At 49.1% G+C, this 16,091-nt stretch overlaps 1 pseudogene across 1 annotated transcript; it reads left to right on the top strand.

The window, feature by feature from the left end:
- Positions 1-7,613: 7,613 nt before the first annotated feature.
- On the top strand, positions 7,614-10,179 carry LOC307107466 (L-aminoadipate-semialdehyde dehydrogenase-phosphopantetheinyl transferase-like; annotated as a pseudogene). The gene is made up of 2 exons: positions 7,614-7,625; positions 9,414-10,179. The product of its transcript is annotated as an L-aminoadipate-semialdehyde dehydrogenase-phosphopantetheinyl transferase-like (transcript).
- Positions 10,180-16,091: the final 5,912 nt, after the last annotated feature.

The following is a 16,091-nucleotide window of genomic DNA, read 5'->3' as shown; positions in this document are numbered from 1 at the left end:
TCTCTCATATTTAAAAAATACATATATTTTATTGTTGACAGTATTACTGATATCTCCCATTTCCCCTCCTTTACTCCCCTTCTCCCAGCTCCTACCGCCCCCCCACACCCAGGTCTTCACTACCCTATTGCCCGTGTCCGTGGGCCATGCATGTAAGTATAGAAGTTCTTTGGTTCTCACATTTTGTATCTCTTAGTAGTTTCGCATTGTGCAGCCTTGTTCTCCTGGACAGGTGAGCATCATTATGAGCATTTATAAAACCCTACCAGGTAAAGCATTAAGGTGTATTTCGGGGGTGTTATTTTATGCTTTGGGGTGGTGTTTGGTACATCCTCCTCCGTGTCCTCATGTTCCCTGACTCTGTGTTGGTTTCTGTGTGTGAGATGAAAGAGGCACCTCTTCCCGTCTTGGTGGCGTGCTCTGTTGCAGAAGACGAGCCTGTTACTCAGCCCTGTTCTAGCACTGGGCTGTCTCTCCAAACTTCGTGATTCTCCAAACTGCTTCTTTGTTCTCTGTTGCTTTCTGTGGGGAGTGGTCTCGGATTGACAAGGTCCCGGGAAGACAGCATTTCACAAGGTGGGCTGTCTGGCACCCGCTCTAGTGCCTCTTGAGGCTTGCAAGCTTGCAGACAAAGCAGGATATTATGTGACAGTCAGCATAGTGTGTGAAGGACAGAGAAGTAAGCAAGATGTTTTTATAACAAGGAAGTTTAGCTTTGGCCACAAGGCAGGATGAGGGTAACAGGAAAAAGCTATGCAAATGTTAAGATGAAATTGCTTATGCTTGCCAAGTGCTTGTGCAATCAAAACTGCATAAATATACTAGGTGAAATAAACTCGGGGCTGCAATCTTGAACTGTTAGCCCTTCTGATCCCATCTTTTGTCTGTCTCTCTTTTCTTAATCCTCATCCCCCTTTCAGGTACTGTTCCCCTGAAGTCGGCAGGTACCGGCAGCTCCCAATAGTGGAGGTGCCATGATTTCAGTGTCCGGAGGGGAGGAATTCAGTCTGCACCTAGTCACAGGCTGATGGGAAGCTGGAACCTCAGGCAGCAGCGTTTAAGTATGAATGTAGACCTCTATCAGGAAAGGCTGGGAGATGGGCGCTTCTGACTGCCATCTCTGAGATAAGCCTCTTGGGAAGAGCCAGTGAAGAACTGGCTTTTTGTTTTCTACAATCCCGGGGGTCCCACTAACACAAGCCCCACTGTCCCCCAGTGACAGGTGATCAAGTGGTGTGATCCCTGAGCAGCAGCCTCAAGTAGGGCTCTAACCCTGTGCACAAGCCCCTCTCAGGGAGGCAGCAGCCACCGGGGTGCTGCAGAGGGAGAATGTGGAAGTGACGCCCTCTCAGCTCCCTGGTCTCTGGAGAGGATGGTTGGCCCCTGATGTGTGTTAGATGAGAAGCTGACCCGCAGCTGCAGCCTTTATGAGAAGCCAATAGGCCTCTTTCAGGGAAAGACTGGGCGCTGGGCATTTGTCTCTGCTGCCTGGTGGTGAGTCCTGGGCGGTGAGCTACAGGGAGTCCTCACAGGCCACTGAGAACTGCTTCTTTGCTCTAGTCTGTGGACCTTGTGGACTCAAATCCTGTAGCTTTCAGACATACTCCATTTGGAGGCTCATCCCTCACGGGGAAGTTTAAAAATTGGGGTGCTCAACGTTGTGTCTGAATCCCATTTCTCAAGGAGAAGCTGGGAGGTGTGGGTCTCCCCCGATTATAGGTCACCGTGCCGGGTGTGTGGTTTATGGGGAGATTGTGTCAGGTAACAGCCTGAGATTGTGTCCCATCTTTTCTTATTTGATGAAGTTATGATTTTGGTGTGTGTGTCCAAGGTCTGGGAGTTGATCCTCTGGTTTCTGGGTTCTTTCTCAGGGAATTGTTGCTTTAGTAGCTACAGTTTCAGTAAGTTTATGGGCAAAGGTGAGGTCAGGTGCCTCCTAAGTCATCATCTTGAACCAGATTGGTTTTGCTTTAACGAAAAAGAACCTTATTTTTCTCAAGTCATGATGTAGCCAACAAAGTCAGTGAGTTCAATGGCCAACGCTCACAGAGAAGCCAAGTCTGAAGCAAGAGTGTTTCATGGAGAAAATATTTATTCTTCCAGCTGCCAAACCAGGAGCCAGAGACAGAGACAGGGCTCAGATCCATCTCCTTCCACGTCCTGGATTACAGACTTAGAGCAACTTTAATTGGAAGGAGAAATTTCCATATGTGTTCATTCTAATCAGGAGTCTTGATTGGACTGTGTTGAAACTAAGCCACCTAAGGTAAGGAATGGGAAAGGTGACACAGGTATAAAGGCATTCCTAGAGGGTGGGTCAGATTGGGTGAGATCTAGGTGCCCAGCCAAATGCAAATTCCTGATCCCCCTGCATCTGCGCACAGGTTCTGGCAAAGGGCAAATTTAGGTTTCGGCCATCCATTGGGGTTCATGGAGTCATTAGTAGGCTTTCTGCACCTTTGCATGGCTCTGGGACCAGTCTGACCTGGTGGTCCATAGGCACTGTGGGGAGTCTTGCTGTTCTCTTCTGAAAACAACAACTGTTAGGTCTGGTTTAGTATCAGGGCCAGGTTTCAATTACATTAGGGTTTGCTCCAGCTTCTCCTCGTGCTATAAAGCATGTGCCCAACTTTGAAGCAAATGTGGATCTTGCTGTCTTCAAATAGATTCGTGGATGCAGGTGCCAAACTAGAAGTGGGGTAATTTCCCCAGAAAAGCCTGCGAATGAGTTCAGGCATCCAGGCCACGGGAAAATCTTTCAGTGTGATTACTTCACCACACTGGAAAACACGGAGGGTGCAAGTTCCTCAATGAGTAAAGGAAGAAAAGGGTCTGTATCACCTACAGTTTTGTTCTAGACCCTGTGTGCGTTCATAGACTGCTCTCTCCTCTAAAGCCCCACAATTCTTTGGGGTACCATGAGTCCAATTTTACAGAGGAGGAAATTGGCTCAGAGAGTGTTAGTGAGTTGCTCAAGGTCACTTAGCTGGTGTGTGTTTTCCAGTATCTGAACCCATGTTTCTATGCCTATAAGACCTCAGAGAGGAACTTCTCCACTGTGATTTGTCTAAAGTACTTTGAGCACATCTCCCTCAGTGTCTGGTGATGATTGTGTGGTCTTAATGGTTTGTCTGGTCCAGAGATTCTACACTTAGTCATTGTAGGTAAAAAATGTTTTTGAAAAAACTATATACTATATTTATCAAGAAAAATAATTTTCAGCCCTGGCCAGTGTTTCTCAGTGGTTAGAGTGTTGGCCTGAGTACCGAAGGGTCTCAGGTTCTATTTCTGATGAAAGACATGTACTGGGCTTCAGATTTAATCCCTGGCCCCGAGTGGGGCTCCAAGCAACCAATCGATGTGTCTCTCTCACATTGATCCCTCTCTCTCTCCATCCCTCCCTCCTTTTATTTCTTTCACTCTCTCTAAAAAAAAAAAAAAATCAATGGAAAAAAATATCCTCTGGTGAGGATTAACAAAAAAAGAAAAGAAAAAGAAAGAAAAATAATTTTCAAATTACCTACCAGTGAATGTAAAAGCCATTCTACAGAAAAACAGAAAGATAATAATTACCTTTTTTATTCAAGATATATTCATTAATATATATTATAAAAAATTACTTAATATCTCTATAAATAATCCTAAACCATGATAATTTGTAATTCTCTGTGTGTGTTCATGTGCATTTGTGTGTGTGTGCATGTACGTTTGTGTGCGTGTTTTTGAGAGAAACTTTTTTTTACAATACGTTAAAAAAAAAAAAAAAACCTTACTAAGAAAATCTACTGAGATGGGCATGAAGAGTGAGAGAGTGTGGTATTTTGAATGAATGTCCTCTTGCCTCTTCTTCCTTCAGCTCAACAAGAACAACCTCGGCCTGGTACAGCCAGGACACAGGGCTGCCCCTGCCCCAGCTCCCAGTTGAAATATCATTTCAGGAATTCTCATTTACCTGAAAGCACTGTACCTTAGTTACATAACATCCTTAAAGGGCAACCACAAGGAGTTGTTTTAAAGGCACACCCATTATTAAACCAATGGCAAAGTGAATGTGAGTGGGAAACTATCAAATTGCAGAACTTGGTCATAGTATTGCTTTCTCTTCCTCCAGCTTCTAGGTCAATGGTGACTCCTGAAGGTCTGATTGCACTTGAGGTCACCGTCTCTTCAATGCCCTCAATTCCTAGCATCCCATCTACCACTCCTTTCAAACCTAAGTCCTGTGTATGGAATAAGGGAGCTGCGATAATTTGGGATTGTGTCTGTGTGTCTGAGAGGACCTGTGTGAAGACCCAGATCTGGGGCATCAAGGACCATGATTAGGAGGAAGACCCTGTGGGCAGCAGTTCTGGGTCGGGGGAGGCATTTGGATCAGAGTCCATAGAAGCTTCTAGTCAACTTTTTTTTTCTGGGGCTGGATCCCTCGTGGAAAGAAGGAGGCAGCAGACACTGAGAGTGGCAGGTAACAGGGGAGAAAGGAAGGAGCTGTGGGAAATGTGTCCACCTTTAATTATCTGCTCATCATTCAAGAAGAGTTCCCTGCGTGTCTCCTATGTCCTGGGCTGTCTTCTTCCTGGAATGCCAGTCATGAGAGGACACACAGCCCCTGGCATTGGACTCTGCCCCTAGTCCTCCTCCCCAGGTCCTGGTCCTCCTTCCCATTCCTCCCCTCTGTCACACAGAGTGTCAGACTGGGAACAGCCATCAGAGCACCTGACCGGGACTGCTCAACATGACTGTAAACGTGGGTTCCTTCTGCCCAGGGAGCCCTGCGATCAAATCAACTAGATGTGGTCTCCAAGGGAACCGCCCCCTCAGCTGGCCTCGTTCAGTTTCCTCTGCCCACTTCTTCTGCAGGAGCCCTAGGACTCTGTGAACACCTTTCAAAAACCACCGAGTCAGCCTCCTTCTACAGGATGCACCCATTTACTGGGAGGTAGGAATCTCAGAAATGCATCAGCAAGCCTCCTGAGAGTATTAATAGAGGGTGTCTCCTTGTCTAAATTCCACCTGGGCCCTCACCGTGTGTGACCTGTGGGCTGACCGCTCCTGTTGACCTTCTCCTCTGGGACAGACGTTAGCCTGCCCTCCCTGTCCCACAACTTACAGTCAGGCTCTCCGCTGCCTGTGGACATAGATGGCAGAGACACCCACCATCAGCAGCACCTTGCAGCCTAGGAGGCCGAGGAGGACAACCAAGAAGAACTGAGTACATAGTGCTGGGCCTACAAGTCAAGGGACAGTAGAAACCATTAGAGGAGAGCATTCCAGAGTCCTGGACTCACTCCATCCGAGGCTACCCGCACCCAGGACCACTCTGAAGCTTTGCAGCTCTAATGGGCTGACACTTGAGGCAGCAATCAGGTAAAGAGGCTCTTTATCCTCAGTGACCCCGTTAGTAGGCTGCCAGAGTCATCCTCCTTGAGGGAGGCGGTGGACAGAATGTGTACTCTGTGACCCATAGTGTGGCGCCTAATGTACTGACTGGGTCCTCCCACCCCCATGGGGCAGGTATTATTATTCTCATTCTGATGAGGAAACTGAGGCTCAGTGCTGAGAGCGTGTGTCATCATCCCCAAGTTGCAAAGGAGGCCACTCATGCTCCCAGAGGTGAACTCTGAGTGAGGGGAGGGCCGACAAACAATTCATGGCCTTTGTTCAAAGTCCAACTTTTTTCCCTCCAGATGATTTCCCACAGTCTGGGCCCAGGGACAGAATTCCTAGTTAGTCTCATTTTGGTGCATTGGTTGTTCATAGCGGGCCTCAATCCTTATAGACACGCGAATGGGAGCCATGATTCTCATCCTTAGCAACTGGGGAAACTGAGGACTTGGGGGAGACATAGACTTGCCCAGGAGCACACAGCTGTGGGATGACAATACTGTGGCTCAGTGAGGGTCTGTCCTCTCAACAGGCTCACCTAAATCATTCTATAAAGGCAGATTGGATTATAGCATTAATATTTGATTAATCAGTGATTTTGATCAGCATTATATAATCCTACACAATTTCTGCAGGTGAGGAGCTGAGACCCTGCCAAGTTAACTGGGTCATGACACTGACATAACATGTTGATTTGGGGGTGCACCTCTGTGCTGGGCGATTCAGACAGAGCACCTCAAATCCTTCCCCCTCTCCTAAAAGGACCCCATGATCATCGCCATTTTAGAGATGAGAAAACTAAAACTGAGAGAATGAAGGGACCGTCCCCTCAGCCATTACTGTGCCCCAGAGGTATTTCCTGTGGCCTCCCAGGTATGCACGTCCATCAGCAGAGCAAGTGCCCTCCTTCAGGAGCCTGACCCTGACCCTGACCGCCACCTGCTGCAGGGAGGAGTGCCCTCCAGTGCCCAGGCCGGGGGCTCTGTAGCAATAAATGAGGGAATAGGCTCCTGGCAGTGAGTCTAGAATATGAACTCCTGCTCACGGGGGCACAGCGCCCTCTAGGAAATGCTCCCTCCTCTCCCTCAGTCTGCAGAGACAGGGATGCTGCCCAATGCGGTGCTGGGGCTCAGCGACCCCTCTCTGCTCCATCCAGGCCACTGTGCCAGGCGGCTCCTGCAGCTGCTCAGTGAGGAAAACACCACACAGAAGGGAAAGGCCTCTGGCTTCCTCCATAGGCAGAGCCATGTCCTGTAGGAATAGTTTCAGGCCACATCATGGGACATTTGAGGATCTGCCTCATCTCAGTTGGAAAGCTAGACCTACCTCCCCCACAGGACTTTTTAAAAAGTGTGGTTTTTTCCCCCCCTGAAGAACATAGCAATACATGATTCCAAGAAAAGGACTGGAATCTGACCAGTGTTCTCAGTCGTTGAGCGTCAACACATGAACCAGGGGATCACTGTGGATTCCTGGTCAGGGCATATGCCTGGGATGTGGGCTCCATCTCCAGTAGGGGGTGTGCAGGAGGTAGGCTATTAAGGATTCTCTCTCATCATGGATGTTTCTGTCTCTCTATTCCTTTCCATTCTTCTCTGAAATCAATAAAAACATATTATTTAAAAACCAAGGAAACAGAACTTAAAAACAAAAAAACAAAAGGGTTGGAGCGTTCTCTGCACTTTGACAAGCACAGTGGGTGTTGCAGAGAGCAGAGACCCTGACCTCTCCCACCTCCTGCATTCTCAGGCAGGTGGCACCTGGGCAGGTAGCTCAGGGAAGGGGCAGGAGCTCTCTCCCAGGAGGCAGCAGATCTGAGTGGCGATGGAGCCACTGACACCTGTGATGCCTACGCAAGGGACACACTATTGGGAAGTGTGGTAATACCTGAAAATTCGGGATAAAGCCACCTTCCCTGCCTGTGTCCAGGAGTTGTGGGGAGACCCCGTTGCCACCATGTCTAGGAGGGAAACATGGCGATACCCCCACAAATTAAAATGCACGCACCCTGTGACCTAGCAATGCCGCTTCCATGAGCACCTCCCTCTAAAGTAGGGTGACCCATGGACAAGGTATCCCGTGTCACTGTGTGAATAGCCCAAGGCTGGGAACAGCTCACACCCATCAACAGAAGACAGTGAATGAACGACGCTGTCTCCACAGGCTGGAGGGAGGCAGCTGGTGGAGGAGGGGCAGCTCTAGGTGCTGATGTGGGGGCTCCATTTGGGGCGATGTGGCTGGAGGTAGGGAGGTTCCCAATCACCTTGGGCCACAAAGTCTGAGTGTGAGGGGCATGTGAAGATTTGGTACCGGTTAACATAAGAGGTGCTGGCTCCCTGTTCAATGGTGTGCTGTACTGAGCCTTATTCAGTGCTTGCATTCACCAGGCTTTATGATGGAAATAGTGTCTGTCTTTGAAGCAGGAAAAAAGCTGCTAAAATCAGATGGGGTTCTGGAACAATCTCCTCACTCACTGGCCATGTGACTTTGGACAGAGTCGTCTTCACCTTTTGACCTCAGGCGCCCCTCCGTACATGGGGAGTCAGGCTGGAGGGTCTAAAGGTCCCTGCGTGCTCACAGTCCAGGATTCAGGCTCCTGGGCCTCTGGTAAAACACCCTCAATGAGAACGGTATTGCCTCAATGAGGCGACCCCTAAGTCTCCCACATGGGGAGCCTCTTCCATGGGTGAGGGACATTCTGAGACGTCCAAACTCTGCTTGGAGGCTTCATGACAGCGACTGGGATTCTGGAATAAAGGGGGTTTCCCGGCAGACCCACCGTGATCGCCCCCTTCTGGGCATCTCCTCCCAGCAGGGCTGTCAGAGTGAGCAGGAGTCTGGGCCTCTCAGGGTTTCCTTCTCCTGTGATGTTTGTGAGGCTGAGAGAAAGCAGCACCTTCTCTACTCCCTGCCTTAGTGAGTTCCTCCCACTGGAGGGAGGGAACGGAGCTTCAAGGGGAAGAGCCGTTGCCTGCTTTGTTCTACAGCTGCCTCAGCACCCAGCGCAGAGCCTGGCTCACAGCAGGTGCCCATTGGGTATCACTAAGGAGGAGCCTCAGTCACATTCAGGGGAGCACTCCCTGGAGGTGGGTGAGGTCTGGCATTGTGATGGGCAAGTCACTCAGACCTTCAGTTCCCTCATCCCTGGCACCAAGGGGCTGACAGGATTGAAAGGCCAGGGCTGGGGAGCCAGGCAAGCAGGCGTTTCAGACTTTCCCCACCACTGACCAGCCGTGGGGCCTGAGCAAATAGCATGACATCTCCAGGCCTCAGCTCCCCTGGTCTGCAGACGGGGGAAATCAGACCAGGAATCAGATCATGACTATAAGCACCCACCTCCGCACCTGACCCTTAGTTGTTGCTCAAAGATGGAAGTCGTTCTTACTGACTTGTTGTCACACACGAGGGACACAGGATCCTCCTGTACTCACCACTCACGCTGAGCTGAGTGCCTGCTCCAGACTTGAGCTCCGTGTCATTATCACCGCCTCCTCTCTGGAACTTCACACAGTAGTAGGTCCCTGTGTCTGCTGGGGTGATGTTACTGAGGCGGATGGAAAAGTCCAAGTTGTCTCTCCTTGTGACGTCTGCAACACTTGTTACTCGGGGGAAGTGGCCTGCTTTGAAATTGTAGATTAACTCCCGGCCTGGCCCTGTCCCTCTGAACCACAGGAAGGGCCCCACAGGAAAAAAGGAGGTCACAGTGCAGCTCAGTGTGGCCGTCTCTCCGGCTGCGACATACATAGGCTTCTGGGGCTGAATCACCTGCAGCTCCTCACCTGCCCCTCCTGGAGGGAAGCACAGAGCAGTTATTTACTCAGCATATGGGAGCCTGTGGGCTTGGGCAGTATTTATGAATAGCAGCTTTCATCGACCGAGTGCACACCCTGAGTGGGCCTTGAGCCCAGCACTTTGCATATGTCATACATGTAACCCTCACAACCATCCTGTAATGTGAGAGCCTATAACAAACGAGAAAACTGAGGCGCAGAGAGGTAACGAAGAGTGGGTTTAAGTTTCCCTCCATCAAGCGGTTCTGCTTGATGCCAGCTATGGAGGGGCTGTGCTGTGCTTTTTCTTGCAACACGTGGCTACCCAGCTGAGTGGAATGGCTCCTGGAGGTACCACCAGGGAACCCAAGGATTTCGTCTCTGCCAGGGACGCTCTGGCAGCCACGGCTGGTCGTCTGATAATGAAGAAGTTGGTGCAGAGAAATAGAACATCCCTTGGAATAATATTCATTTGCAGGAAACTGCAAAAGGGAAACCAGTGCTTGCAAAGGACTCATTGAATCCTTACCCAGTTTCATCTTTAACATCTCTCGTTAAAGGGACTGGGTGGTACTTGCTGCTGAACCTGAGCTACAAGTTGGAATTGATCCAGGTCATGGCTCAACTTCAGAATGCCTTCTGAGTATGAAAGCAAGTTTACATACAAAGAACGGGAAGCAATCAGAAGCTTTAATAACAAATGGAATCGGCTGCCTATGTTCTCTGGGCATCGGGCACTGAAAGAAAGCTTCAGAGAAGCCACAGGTGCTGGATAGGGTGTGCATAGAAATGGCTTGAATGGGATATGTCCCCATTAAACCTGGAGATGGCCAGGTTTATAAAGAAACACGTTTGTTTCTGGATGGAGAAGGAGGAAAAGAATGGGCGTTTGAGGAGAGCCAAGCAGATGAGCACCATTTGGGCAGTAGCTCCTAGGAAACCCGATGTATCCGGACATCAGGATGCTTCATCTCAAGATGACCCTTCACCCCCAGAGGCAGGTCCTGTCCTTCCCGACAGGACTTAGTATCACCTGCTGTTCCTATAGGCCCTGATCATCCTGCATTTTGGGATTGTTTTTCTTCAAAGAAGTTCTGATGGGAAATGCTATAACGTCATGATAAGTAAGAAAGGGAAATGAAAACTGTAATATTCTGTGCTCACTGAAAAATAAATGCCTATTACTATCCAATTTCATTTCATAAAACTACTTGAAAAACACAACTTTCCCTACTAAGAGAGCATACTCCCACTTCAAGAAAGCTTAGTAGAATACATGTTTACCTTTCTTCTTCCTCAGAATCACTCTGAAGTGACAGAGAAATGGAACAAGGTGGCTGAATCTTAGTTGATACAGGCGTAGCTCATTTTGTTTCACTTTGCTTTATTGCGCTTCACTTTATTTGCGTTTTCACAGATATTTGGGGTTTTACAAATGGAAAGCAAGAAGATCCTCCCCCAGGGAAGGAGGAGGTGGGTGAGGGAGGGGAATGATTCACCAGGGAACCTGTATGCATTGTGCACAGGCAATAGAGTGGTGAGGGCCTGGGAGGGGTGGGCACGGGTGAAGGGGGTCGATGGGGAAAAACACACATACACAAAGGGGACATCTGTAATACTTTCAACAATAAAGATAAATTTTTTAAAGACCATCCACCAGCAAAGAAGGTTATTACTCAATATATCACAGAAGTCTGGAACTGAGCTCGCAATATTTCTGAGGCAGGCTTGTACATGCTTGTTGTAGAGACAAAGGGAAAATGAAAAGATGCCATACGGAAACATTTAAGGTGTGCGGACACAACTACATCAGAGATAACTATTTCTAAAACATTTTCCTTGGAAAATGAATCCACTTTTTAATAAACTGGGAACATACTATTCTGTAATTCTTTTCTCTGAGCCGCACATCCGGTGTTAATAAATAATCTTGTGGCATAACTTTCACGGGCTCTAAAGTGCTCTGTTGCGTGGCTAATATCAGTGAGGATGCTTGGACCAGAGGTAAGTGTGCAAACAGCTGAGGTAAGTAACCAAGGGCAGTAATGGTCTCCCCAGCACCCAGCTCAGAGGTGTCATAAGGACACGGTCTGGCCTCAGCCTCATTTGTTTGGCCTCAGGCCTGTCTCATGGTCAGGAGAGCAGCTGCTGTAACTGTCAGCTTCACATCTGCACAAAATGCAGCTAAGAGTCAGGACAGGCTACTTCTCCTCTCACCTCAGATTTGTCAGGGAGGAGTGCATTTCCCGCAGCCAGGGCCAATCACAGCCCAGCCCAGGAAAGAGCCCGCAGCCAGGGCCAATCACAGCCAAGCCTAGGGGAAGCGCCCTCAGACAGAGCCAATCACAGGTCAGCGCTGGGAAGCGCCCGCAGCCGGAACCAATCACTCCCCAGCCCCAGGGAAGAGCCCACATCCAGGCCAATCGCTGCCCAGCCCAGGGGAGAAGCCTTTCATTCTCTACCTGGAGATCTCCCCAGCGCCCTGGGGCCAGTTGGGCAGAGGCTCAACAGATCCTTTCTCCAGGGAGAGGCCTGGCTGATCTCCTGCAACCCCTGCAGCGCCTGGTGCTGGGACGCCAGGAGGGCTGGGGAGCCTTGCGTTGTCACAGCGCGTCGTGGCGAGACACACACCCTCTCTGCCTCCGTGGACAGTCACAGGCACTGAGTGTGACGATCTCACGCCCCCGGCTCGCGAGTATTTTTCGGGAGACGGACCTAGCAGCAGTTGGCTTCAGGGGACCCCATGTTTAGTAATTTACAGGGAAAAGGAGGAATTTTTCATAGAAATCCCGCTTGCTCTCCTTGTTAAGGAGGAGCTGGCAGTGGCCTTTGTCCTCTGGTCATGCAGGGCTCTCTTCTCCTATCCGGGCCAAACAGATCTTTCTGGATTCCCCCTCCCCCTGCTTTTTTTCTTTAAAAATGGGAGGTCAGTTAATATCTTAGAGTCAGATGTGAGTGGCTTAAAGGGCAGACAAGAGAATTCTATTCTATAAGTATGCATTGCAAATTACAAATGTGAGGTGCCTTATTTGCAATTCTGTTGGATATTGTAGAGTCTCGTATATTTCTATCTGACATGGATGATTTCCAGGGGAGGCGAATATTGGTTAGTTTACAGGGCGACTCTGCCTTCTGACTTTGGTGAAATATATCAAACTCTCCTACTAGTCTTTCGAAGACTATCTTCCCTGCTAGGTTCTTGGGTTCATAGGCATTTTATGAATTACCTCCTGTGCAGCACCTAAGACTCGAAGCATCATCTCTTTTGCTGCCTCTGGAAACAGGTGCAGAGGATGGACCCACAGAGAAACCACTCAGATCCCTGACCTCATGCGCTCAGGTGAAGCCCTGTCCTTGGCCTTCTGTGCAGCCCTGGGTGACACACCCATGTTTCCCTGGAGGCCCTGAAATTTCAGGGGAAAAAGAAGCCCAGGGGCAGGGAGGGAATATTCTACCCCAAGGAGTGCTCACCTGGGAGGCCCAGCAGTAGAGTCAGCAGCAGGCAAGGAGGAGGGCAGGGCCAGGAGGCAAGGAAGGGCATCCTGGAGGCCTGAGTGGCCTGCTGTGTCCAAGTGTGTGCCCGAGAACCCGGACTCTGCTCTGTGAGAGGGGTGAGGCCCCAACTGTGTGATATAAGAGGAAGCGCCTGGGAAGGGGTGACAAGGCTGTGACACAGTAGCCATCCTCTACATTCTAAACAGTTCCTGATTGTGAAATAATCACAGTCAGGGAAGCAACCACAGGATGAGCAGTTACTCATCTAAGTTTTCAGAGGGACTTACACATGCCTCCAGGGAGTAGTGGCCCACCCCTGGTCCCGCTTGCTTGGGCATCTGCTCTCTACTGGCCCTTCAGCCCATCTGGTGATGCCTCACTTGGGGAACCAGGACAAGAGGGTTGTGCGGTGTGGGCTGTGGGCCAAACTTCCCAGCCCAGGACCCTAGGATGTTGCCGGCTTATGGCCTCATCTCCTTCAACTTCAGCAAGAGCTACTCATTGGAGGAAGGAAGAGGGCTCACCAGAGCCTGGTCAGCGTTGAGATGGAACCAGGTCCTCTCCTGAATGAATCTCTATTTTAACCATTTACTGATGGAACTGGAAAAACTCTACCCAAACGCACAGTGAGGTGTGGACCTCAGAACTGGTATGTGCCACCTTGCAACAAAAGACATGTTTTCCTCACATCTTTCTGGAAAGTACGTATATTACATGACCACATTTATACACCCAGGTGTGTATCTCAGAGAAATGCAACTTATGTCCATGCCAAACGCTATGAGCACAATAAATCCTACTTCGAGGATTTTCTCTTTTAGCAACTTTCAAATATACAACCCAGGATTGTTAACTGTAGTCACCATGTTGGATATTATATCCTCAAAACGTATTTATTTTATAACTAGAAGCTTGTCCGTTTGACCACCTTGACCTATTCCCCCACCGAACGCGTAGCCTCTCACAACCACCAATCTTTTCTCTGTGTCTATGAGTTTCCCCCAAATCCCCAGGTTCCACAAATAACTGAAATCATGCAGTACTTCTTTCTCTCCCTGACTTATCACATTGCATAATGCCCTCAAATTTCATTTATGTTGTTGCAGTGGCAGCATTTCCTTCCTTCTTTGCATGAATAATATTCCACTACATATACACATTTTTGTATGCATTCACCCACTGATGGACACTGACATGACTTGCTTGACTTGTATATTGTAAATATTGGTGCAATGAACATGGGGTTGCAGATACCTCTTCGCGGTACTGATTTCATTTTCTTTGGATATAGACCTGTGGGTGGAATGGCTGGGTCATATGAACGTTCTATTAATTTTTTGAGGCCCCTCTATCTGTTTTCCATGGTGGCTGCACCAATCCTCTGATTGGATGAATTTCATGTCCCCCTTTTTTTTTTAACTAGTAGTTCCTACACCAGCTTTTCTCCTTCATCTAGTCTGCTGTTGAACCCTTCTATTGAATTCTCCAGTTCAGTGATTTTATTCTTCACCTCTGTGATTTTTCCTTAGTACTCTCTCATATTTTTTAAAAAAATTTATTGTTGGCAGTATTACACATATCTCCCATTTCCACTCCTTTACCCCCCCCTCCCAGCCCCTACCTTCACTCCCCCAAGTCTTCATTAACCTATTGCCCGTGTCCGTGGGCCATGCATATAAGTATATAAGTTCTTTGGTTCTCATATTTTGTATCTCTTAGTTGAAATTCTCGCATTGTGCAGCCTTGTTCTCCTGGAAAGGTGAGCATCGTTATGAGCATTTATAAAACCCTACCACGTAAACCATTAAGGTGTATTTCGGGGGTGTTATTTTATGCTTTGGGGTGGTGTATGGTACATCCTCCTCCGTGTCCTCATGTTCCTTGACTCTGTGTTGGTTTCTGTGCGTGAGATGAAAGAGGCACCTCTTCCCGTCTTGGTGGCGTGCTCTGTTGCAGAAGATGAGCCTGTCACTCAGCCCTGTTCTAGCACTGGGCTGTCTCTCCCAACTTCGTGATTCTCCAAACTGCTTCTTTGTTCTCTGTTGCTCGCAATAGTTGAGGTGCCATGATTTCAGTGTCCCGAGGGGAGGAATTCAGTCTGCACCTAGTCACAGGCTGATGGGAAGCTGGATCCTCAGGCAGCAGCGTTTAAGTATGAATGTAGACCTCTATCAGGAAAGGCTGGCCGATGGGTGCTTCTGACTGCCGTCTCTGAGATAAGCCTCTTGGGAAGAGCCAGTGAAGAACTGGCTTTTTGTTTTTTACAATCCCGGGGGCCCCACTAACACAAGCCCCACTGTCCCCCAGAGCCAGGCGATCAAGGGGTATGTCCCCTGAGCAGCAGCCTCGAGTCAGGGCTTTAACTCCGTGCACAAGCCCCTCTCAGGGAGGCAGCAGCCACCGGGGTGCTGCAGAGGGAGAATGTGGAAGTGACGCCCTCTCAGCTCCCTGGTCTCTGGAGAGGATGGTTGGCCCCTGATGTGTGTTAGATGAGAAGCTGACCCGCAGCTGCAGCCTTTATGAGAAGCCAATAGGCCTCTTTCAGGGAAAGACTGGGCGCTGGGCATTTGTCTCTGCTGCCTGGTGGTGAGACCTGGAGGTTGGCTACAGGGAGTCCTCACAGGCCACAGAGAGAGAACTGCTTCTTTGCTGTAGCCCTTGGACCTTGTGGACTCAAGTCCTGTGGTGTTCAGACATACTTTATTTGGAGGCTCATCCCTCACGGGGAAGTTTAAAATTTGTGGTGCTCAATGTTGTGTCCGAATCCAATTTCTTAAGGAAAAGGTGGAAGGTGTGGTTTCCCCCCGATTGCGGGGGCCTGATGTGGCGGGGCCAGACATGGCGGGGATCTCCCTTTTCCGCGACACATGGAAAGAGAGATGAACGAACTGGTTCTAAGTGGAGGTGGCCAGGGATTGAGAAATAATAGAAAGAAAGGAAGAAGACACAGAAATAGATTTAAAGCTGGGAGCTGGGTGGGACGCCATCCTTCCTCTCTGATGGAGAGGCTGCAACGACGACGAGGGAGCCCACCAGTACATTTATTTTTATACCCAAATACCAGGAAATAACACCAAAACTTAGGATCAAAGGAGCTTATTTGCATTCTTAAGTAGGCCCTAGCATTACTGGATTTACATATCTAGACCCGACCCTGCCGACACCTGAGCTGCTATGAAGTCAAGCTGACAACATGTCCAGCCTCATTGGGGAAGCATGTTCCCAGGGCGTGGCTCTGCCTATCGCCCTGAGTTCAGCTGACCATAATTAGAGAATATGCCCATGTGCCTTCCCAGGCAGCCCTCTACACCCGATTATAGGTCACCGTGCCGGGTGTGGGGTTTATGGGGAGATTGTGTCAGGTAACAGCCTGAGATTGTGTCCCATCTTTTCTTATTTGATGAAGTTATGATTTTGGGGTGTGTGTCCAAGGTCTGGGAGTTG

Source organism: Cnephaeus nilssonii (genome assembly GCF_951640355.1).
Source record: "Cnephaeus nilssonii genome assembly, chromosome: 11".
NCBI lineage: Eukaryota > Metazoa > Chordata > Mammalia > Chiroptera > Vespertilionidae > Cnephaeus > Cnephaeus nilssonii.
The sequence above is the reverse complement of the archived record's forward strand: the minus strand, read 5'-3'. Positions and strand labels throughout refer to the sequence as shown.